Here is an 8,520-nt window from a genome sequence, read left to right on the forward strand (position 1 = left end):
TATACTGAACAAAAATATAAAAAACGCAACATGTAAAGTGTTGGTCCTATGTTTCATGAGCTGAAATAAAGGATCCCAGAAATGTTCCATACGCACAAAAAGCTTATTTCTCTCAGATTGTAAACAAATTTGTTTACATCCCTGTTAGTAAGCATTTCTCCTTTGCCAAGATAATCCATCCATTTGACAGGTGTGGCATATTAATATGTTGATTAAACAGCATGATCATTATAGATGCACCTTGTGTTGGGGGGCAATAAAAGGCCACTAAAATGTGCAGTTTTGTCACACAACACAATGCCAAAGAGGTCTCATGTTTGAGGGAGCATGCAATTGGCATGCTGACTTCAGGAATGTCCACCAGAGCTGTTGCCAGAGAATTTAATGTTCATTTCTCTACCATAAGCCGCCTCCGTCATTTTATAGAATTTGGCGGTGCGTCCAACCGGCCTCACAACCGCAGACCACTTGTGGGGGCAAACTAATTCTGATTGGCTGGGCCTGGCTCCCAAGTGGGTGGGCCTATGCCCTCCCAAGCCGCACCCATGTCTGCGCCACTGCCCAGTCATGTGAAATCCATAGATTACAGCCTAAGGAATTTATTTAAAATTGACTGATTCCCTTATATGAACTGTAACTCAATAAAATTGTTGCATTTATATTTTTTTGTATAGATAAATGCATCATTTTTTTCTGTGCTGGCCTTCTGTTCTAAAAAATACCATATTTTTTGTTGTTGTTGAGTACTCTGGGAGTACTGAACAGTCAAAATGTCTAACATCCGTCCCTCTGTCAGAATATAAATAGGCTGGTGTAAGTTTTTAAAGTGGACAGGCTTTTTTGGCATTATGGACATGCATCAGACCCAGGATTTCATATGGATTGGCCATGCTGTGATGCAAATACATTAGGATATTGTTCTATATTGTGCCAACTGATATTACTGCATTCTTTATCAAATGTAAACAGTGTAAAAATTTTAAAAATCTGATAAATAAAGCCTACTGGGCTACAGAACACAATCACCCCAGTCAGATCTTCCCTGAATAATTTTAAACAGCTCTGCCCTTCCTTATCACAGCAGGAGATATATCTCTCTCATATATACGAGTAGCCTGGCTCCTGAAACAACCCCTCCTCTTGGAAAAGGGAAGTTGGATCTTGTATAATGGGTGTCTGGAGGCAAGTCACTAACCAGCCCTGATTTACACAAGTGACCCTAAAAAGCCAGTACAAGTAGTGCTCAGCCTCAAACCTCACATGCTGACACTCAGACTACCAGTTGACACTGCCTCTCATAGAGAATAAAGAGCCTGCATGAGACCGATTGAGAAGTGAGGATTTGAGATGTTGGTTTGAGCAGATTGGTTAAAAGACCAGGGTTGTGAGTTTTATTCCTGCACTGAATATTAGCCTGACTGTGGCCCCCCTGGAATGGAAAGGGTTCACTGAGATGATATCCACAGGTCTCAGACCAAGACCCAGTCGTTTTTCAGTATCGATTCAAATATTCTGTTGATATGATATCTTCCCTATATCAAACCAAAACAACTACCTCTCCCCCTACTGTATTTATTGAACTCCTCTGTTTTTCAGTCATTAGAAAGGCCTCTCTAGTGTCCTAAGTTTTCATAACTGTGACCTTAATTGCCTACCGTCGGTAAACTGTTAGTGTCTTAACGACCAATCCAAAGGTGCATGTTCATTAATTGTTTATGGTTCATTGAACAAGCATGGGAAACAGTGTTTAAGCCCTTTACAATGAAGATCTGTGAAGTTATTTGGCTTTTTACGAATTATCTTTTAAAGACAGGGTCCTGAAAAATGGACGTTTCTTTTTTTGCTGAGTTTAATATGTGAACCGCATGTTGAATCCAATAGCTACAGTTTATGTTCATGCATACGTAACGTTAGTATTAAACTAGTTCGCCTAATCTTCGGTTTTCTCGACGAGAAAGATCCACAGGTAGTCGACAGGAAAGCAAGTCGATGATCATGCAACCATATGCAAGTGTCATTTCACGTAGTTATCTGGTTGATTGATTGTTCAACGAATTTGGGCAGTGTTGCTAAAGCCCAAGTCAGTCAAACAGTGCATGAAGCCACGAAGAAGTACGAGCTCAACATGTGACCGACTAACATATGCAATAATGTAAACATTTGGCATCAGGGTATATTTAACTAATTATTAGCCTGATATAGGAACTAGCTACGTTAAGAACTTCAACGTCAAAAACGAAACGTTTGCGAGCTAGCTAATCCCTAATGTTAGCTAGAATTCTGTAGCTAGCCATAACGACACTGACACATACTTACGCCACCTCTACCAGTCGAAAATATAACTACAGTAGCTAACCTAATTAGCGTTACTTTCACTTACCTACTTAATCAACAATATCCACGTTTCAATGTTTTGTTTTCACAGGCGAAACTAAAACAATCCCTCCCTTGAACTTGTATGCTCTAAGATTTTGCCCGTGTGTTCTCCTCCGGTCCTGACAGGCTCGTGTTGCTCTGCTACGCAATCCGCCCCTTGTACCTATTGCCGCTTTCAAGTGCTAGTCGGAGCTAGGAAACTCGGACATTTACCCACTTGCTAACCATGTACGCGGCACGTATATAACTACAACCAGTTAGCAAGTCTGACATTTCCGCGTTTTCTCGTTCCGAATAGCATATGAACTCTGCATATGCTCTGCACTCGGGAGATTACGTGGCAAATGGCAATAGAGCTCAGAGATAGAGGCCGAGGCCAAATAAACTCAATCAACCAGTTCGCCCTATAAGGCAAGAGCGACATAGCCACTGGAGTACAGATGTTTTCCTGTCATGCACCTATAATTGGGGAAAGAGGTCCAGTTTTACTAAGCAACAAGTAGGATGGTTGGTGAGCTGCTCGGGATAGGGTAAAGTAACTGGTAAGTATGTCTCTGAATAATTCTGTCTTCAATTATCATAACACACTGACCAATACTCATGACCAAAGGTATGTTGACACCTGCTCGTCGAACATCTCATTCCAAAATGTCAGAGTTGGCGTAGTGGTTAAGAGCGCTGGGCCAGTAACGGAAAGGTCGCTGGTTTGAAACTCTGACTAGGTGAAAAAAATATGTTGATGTACTCTGGATAAGAGTGTCCGCTAAGTGACTAGTGATGTAAAATGTCATGGGTTGGTCCCCCTTTGCTGCTATAAAAGCAAACCCTTTACAATGAAAGCCCATTTGCTGCTATAAAAGCCTCACTCTTCTGGAAGGCTTTCCACTCGAACATTGAGGTGGCGACTTGCTTCCATTCAGCCACGAGCATTATTGAGGTCCAGCACTGATGTCTGATTTGGCCTGGTGTAAACAGTCTTCCTTCCGTCCCTCTCCTCGCCCCAACCTGGGCTTGAACCAGGGATCCTCTACACACATCAACAACTGACACCCTCGAAGCATCGTTACCTATCGCTCCACAAACTCCGCGGGGAAACAACTACTTCAAGGTCTCAGAGCGTGTGACGTCACCGATCGAAACGCTATTAGCGCACACCCTGCTAACTAGCTAGCCATTTCACACCGGTTACACTGGCTCGCAGTCGGCTTTCCAATTCATCCCAATGGGGTTGAGGTCAGGGATCTGTGCAGGCCAGACAAGATCTTCCACAGTGATCTTGACAAACCATTTCTTTTTGGACCTTGCTTTGTGCACGGGGGCATTGTCATGCCGAAACAGGAAAGGGCCTTCCGCAAACTTGCCACAAAGTTGGAAGCACAGAATCGTCTAGAACAGTTGTTCCCAAACGTTTTATTGTTCTATAGTTCTGCAACCCCCTCTAGCACTCTCATATTTGTTTGCCATCATTGTAAGCCTGTCACACACACAATACGATACATTTATTAAACCTAAGAATTAGTGTGTTTGTCACAACCCAGCTCGTGGGAAGTGACCAAGAGCTCTTATAGGACCAGGGCACAAATAATAATAATCAATAATTTTGCTCTTTATTTAGCCATATTACATATAAAACCTTATTTGATCATCAAACATTGTGAATAAGTCACCACAGGTTAATGAGAAGGGTGTGCTTGAAATGATGCACATTACTCTGCAATGTTGGGTTGTATTGGAGAGTCTGTCATCAATTATTTTCCACATACAGTCTGTGCCTGTATTTAGTTTTCATGCTAGTGAGAGCCGAAAAGCCACTCTCCCATAGGTACATGGTTGCAAAGGGAATCAGTGTCTTAAAAGCACAATTTGCCAAGGCAGGATACTCTGAGCACAGCCCTATCCAGAAATCCAGAAATCTGGCAGTGGCTTCTGATTAAATTCAATTTTCACAGAACCGCTTGTTGCAATTTCGAGGCTTTCTTGTTCAGATATGGGTAAGTGGGCTGGAGGCAGGGCATGAAAGGGATAACAAATCCAGTTGTTTATGTCGTCCGTTTAGGGAAAGTACCTGCGTAATTGCACATCCAGCTGACTCAGGTGCTTCGCTATATCACATTTTACATTGTCCGTAAGCTTGAGTTAATTTGCACTTCCACCACTTCAATACTTTGCCCCTTGATAACCAGCGCAATTTTGTATGTTGTAAAAGCGTTACATGGTCGCTGCCCATATCATTGCATAATGCAGAAAATACACAAGAGTTCTGGGGCCTTGCTTTAACAAAGTTAACCATTTTCACTGTCGTGTTCAAAACGTTTTTCAAGCTGTCAGGCATTCCCAAGTGGTGTCGGGAGCAACTGCTTGCAGGCGCGTTACCACTCCACTATGTCTCCCTGTCATGGCTTTTGCGCCATCAGTACAGATACCAACACATCTTGACCACCAAAGTCCATTTGATGTCACAAACCTGTCCAGTACTTTAAAAATATCCTCTCATGTTGTCCTGGTTTCCAGTGGTTTGCGGAAGAGAATGTCTTCCTTAACTTCTTGGATATAGGGGGCGCTCTTAATTTATGGATTAAAAAAACATGCCCGTTTTAAGCACAATATTTTGTCACGAAAAGATGCTCGACTATGCATATAATTGACAGCTTTGGAAAGAAACACTGACGTTTCCAAAACTACAAAGATATTATCTGTGAGTACCACAGAACTCATGCTACAGGCGAAACCAAGATGAAACTTCAAACAGGAAATGAGCAGAATTTCTGAGGCTCTGTTTTCCATTGTCTCCTTATATGGCTGTGAATGTGCCATGAACGAGCCTAAGCTTTCTGCCGTTTTCCCAAGGTGTCTGCAGCATTGTGACGTATTTGTAGGCATATCATTGGAAGATTGGCCATAAGAGACTACATTTACCTGGTGTCAGCCCGGTGTCCTTCGTCTAAATTGGTGCGTAATCTTCAGCTGCAGGCATTTTCCCATGGGATTCAGAGGAGAAAGCACACTTCCACGAACGATATATCATCGAAGAGATATGTGAAAAACACCTTGAGCATTGATTCTAAACAACGTTTGCCATGTTTCAGTCGATATTTTGGAGTTAATTTGGAAAAAAGTTTGGCGTTTTGATGACTAAATTTTCGTTTTTTTTTTTTTGGTAGCCAAACGTGACGCACCAAACGGAGCGATTTCTCCTAAACAAATAATCTTTCAGGAAAAACTGAACATTTGCTAACTGAGAGTCTCCTCATTGAAAACATCCGAAGTTCTTCAAAGATAAATGATTTTATTTGAATGCTTTTCTGGTTTTTGTGAAAATGTTGCCTGCTGAATGCTAACGCTAAATGCTACACTAGCTATCAATACTGTTACACAAATGCTTGTTTTGCTATGGTTGAGAAGCATATTTTGAACATCTGAGATGACAGTGTTGTTAACAAAAGGCTAAGCTTGAGAGCTAGCATATTTATTTCATTTCATTTGCGATTTTCATGAATAGTTAACGTTGCGTTATGGTAATGGGCTTGAGGCTGTAGTCACGATCCCGGATCCGGGATGGTTCGACGCAAGAAGTTAATTGACCCCCCATAAACGTAACAGACATATACGAGGACCGGTGCCAGGCCTGTACCAGACCTGTGCCAGGCCAGGTCTGTTGACTCATCCAGCTGTAGCGCATATAATTCACTGGCTTGTATGCAAAGCAGTTATTGTTTCAAAACATCTCCTGCCATGTTACTGATGCATCGTGAAACATTGTCGTTTGATGAAGGCATGGTCTGTATAGTTTTTTGGGCCTTTTCCCCCAGCATTGTCCCAGCCATAACCGCGGCAGCAGGGAGAATTAAGTCTTACACAATAGCATGGGGCTTGCCTGTCATAGCCACTCTGTAGCACACCATATAAGATGCTTCTAGCCCCTTCTTATTAATGCATCTGTTGCTTTTACAGATGTCTTACTACTCGAAAGTAGTCTTTTTCTCACGCAAAAAACTCCGGGGGGGTTGTTTTTAAAATGGTCATGTTTCATTTCTAAATGTCTGAGTGAAGGTTTCCCGTGAGAGAGTAACGGTTAATGTGATTGGATGTTAATTATTTGAATAGGCTACCTGTATTTGATATTGTGTTGTTATTTCGCTGAACACTAGATGGTTTAATACAATTTTTGGCAGTATAACGAGGCTACTCAGGCAAGAAAAAAAACCTCACCCAAATGTGTAGTCCCGTTGGAAAATATAAATGTACTGTGTGAAAATGTGAAGATAAACATGTTTTAAAAAAAATGTGAATCACATTTTTATTTGGCGTACCCCAGTTTGGGAATACCTGGTCTAGAATGTCATTTTATGCTGTAGCGTTAAGATTTTCCTTCACTGTAACTAAGTGGTCTAGCCCGAACCATGAAAAACAGCCCTAGACCATTATTCCTCCTCCATCCAACTTTGCAGTTAGCACTATACATTCGGGCAGGTAGTGTTCTCCCGGCATCTGCTAAACCCAGATTTGTCGGTTGGACTGCCAGATGAAGTGTGATTCATCACTCCAGAGAACGCATTTCCACTGCACCAGAGTCCAATGGTGGCGAGCTTTACACTACTTCAGCCAACGCTTGGCATTGCGCATGGTGCTCTTAGGCTTGTGTGCGGCTGCTTGGCCATGGAAACCCATTTCATGAAGCTCCCGACGAACAGTTCTTGTGCTGACATTGAGGCAGTTTGGATTTCAGTAGCGACTGTTCCAGTAGAAGACAGACAATTTTTACACGCTAAGCGCATCAGCACTCGGCGGTCCCGTTCCGTTCTGTGAGCTTGTGTGGCCTACTGGCAGAGCTGTTGCTGCTCCAAGACATTTCCACTTCACAACAACAGCACTTACGGTTGACTGGGGCAGCTCTATCCTATGATGGTGCCACATTGAATGTCACTGAGCTCTTCAGTAAGGCCATTCTATTGCTAATGTTTTTCCTATGGAGATTGCATGTCTGTCTGCTCGATTTTATACAACTGCCAGCAACAGGTGTGGCTGAAACAGCCGAATCCACTAATTTGAAAATACACAAATACTTGTGTCTATATAGTGTTTGTTAAAAGTTGTCTTCTAGCCTACTCTTCCTCATCAGGGGGGACCTACTGTAACACTCCTCATGGACCCTATTAATCAGGTGTGTTCAAAAGCCGGTCACCCAGTGGCTCCCCAGGAGGGGTTGGTAACTCCTGATGTAGGTTCAATGCAGAAGGAACAGAGTGGAGTCATTAAGAAGATAGATACAATGACCAATAAAGATGTAGATTATGATCCATTTTTATCAAGTGAAGTCATACGATACCTGTCAAAAGTTTTAGAACACCTACTCATTCATGGTTTTTCTTTGTTTTGACTATCTTCAACAATGTAGAATAATAGTGAAGACATCAAAACTATGAAATAACACACATGGAATCATGTAGTAACCAAAAAAAGTGTTAAACAAATCTAAATATATTTGAGATTCTTCAAAGTCGCCACCCTTTGCCTTTGACAGCTTTGCACACTCTTGGCATTCTCTCAACCAGATTCATGAGGTAGTCACCTGGAATGATTTTCAATGAACAGGTGTGCCTTGTTAAAAGTTAATTTGTGGACTTTCTTTCCTTCTTAATGCATTTGAGCCAATCAGTTGTGTTGTGACAAGGTGGGGGGTGGGGGGTGCAGTCGCAAAAAAAACAAAGCGCTATGATGAAACTGGCTCTCATGAGGACCACCACAGGAATGGAAGACCCAGAGTTACTTCTGCTGCAGAGGATAAGTTCATTAGAGTTAACATCAGAAATTGCAGCCCAAATAAAAGCTTCAGAGTTCAAGTAACAAACACATCTCAACATCAACTGTTCAGAGGATACTGTGTGAATCGGGCCTTCATGGTCACATTGCTGCAAAGAAATCACTACTAAAGAACACCAATGAGAAGAAGAGACTTGCTTGGGCCAAGAAACACGAGCAATGGACATTAGACCGGTGGAAATTTGTCCTTTGGTCTGGATTGTCTTTGTTAGACGCGGTGTGGGTGAACGGATGATCTCTGCATGTGTATTTCCCACCGTAAAGCATGGAGGAGGTGTTATGATGTGGGGGTGGGTTTACTTGATAGCTACCTACACAAATAGC

This window comes from Oncorhynchus tshawytscha, linkage group LG13 (assembly GCF_018296145.1).
Source record: "Oncorhynchus tshawytscha isolate Ot180627B linkage group LG13, Otsh_v2.0, whole genome shotgun sequence".
Classification (NCBI taxonomy): domain Eukaryota; kingdom Metazoa; phylum Chordata; class Actinopteri; order Salmoniformes; family Salmonidae; genus Oncorhynchus; species Oncorhynchus tshawytscha.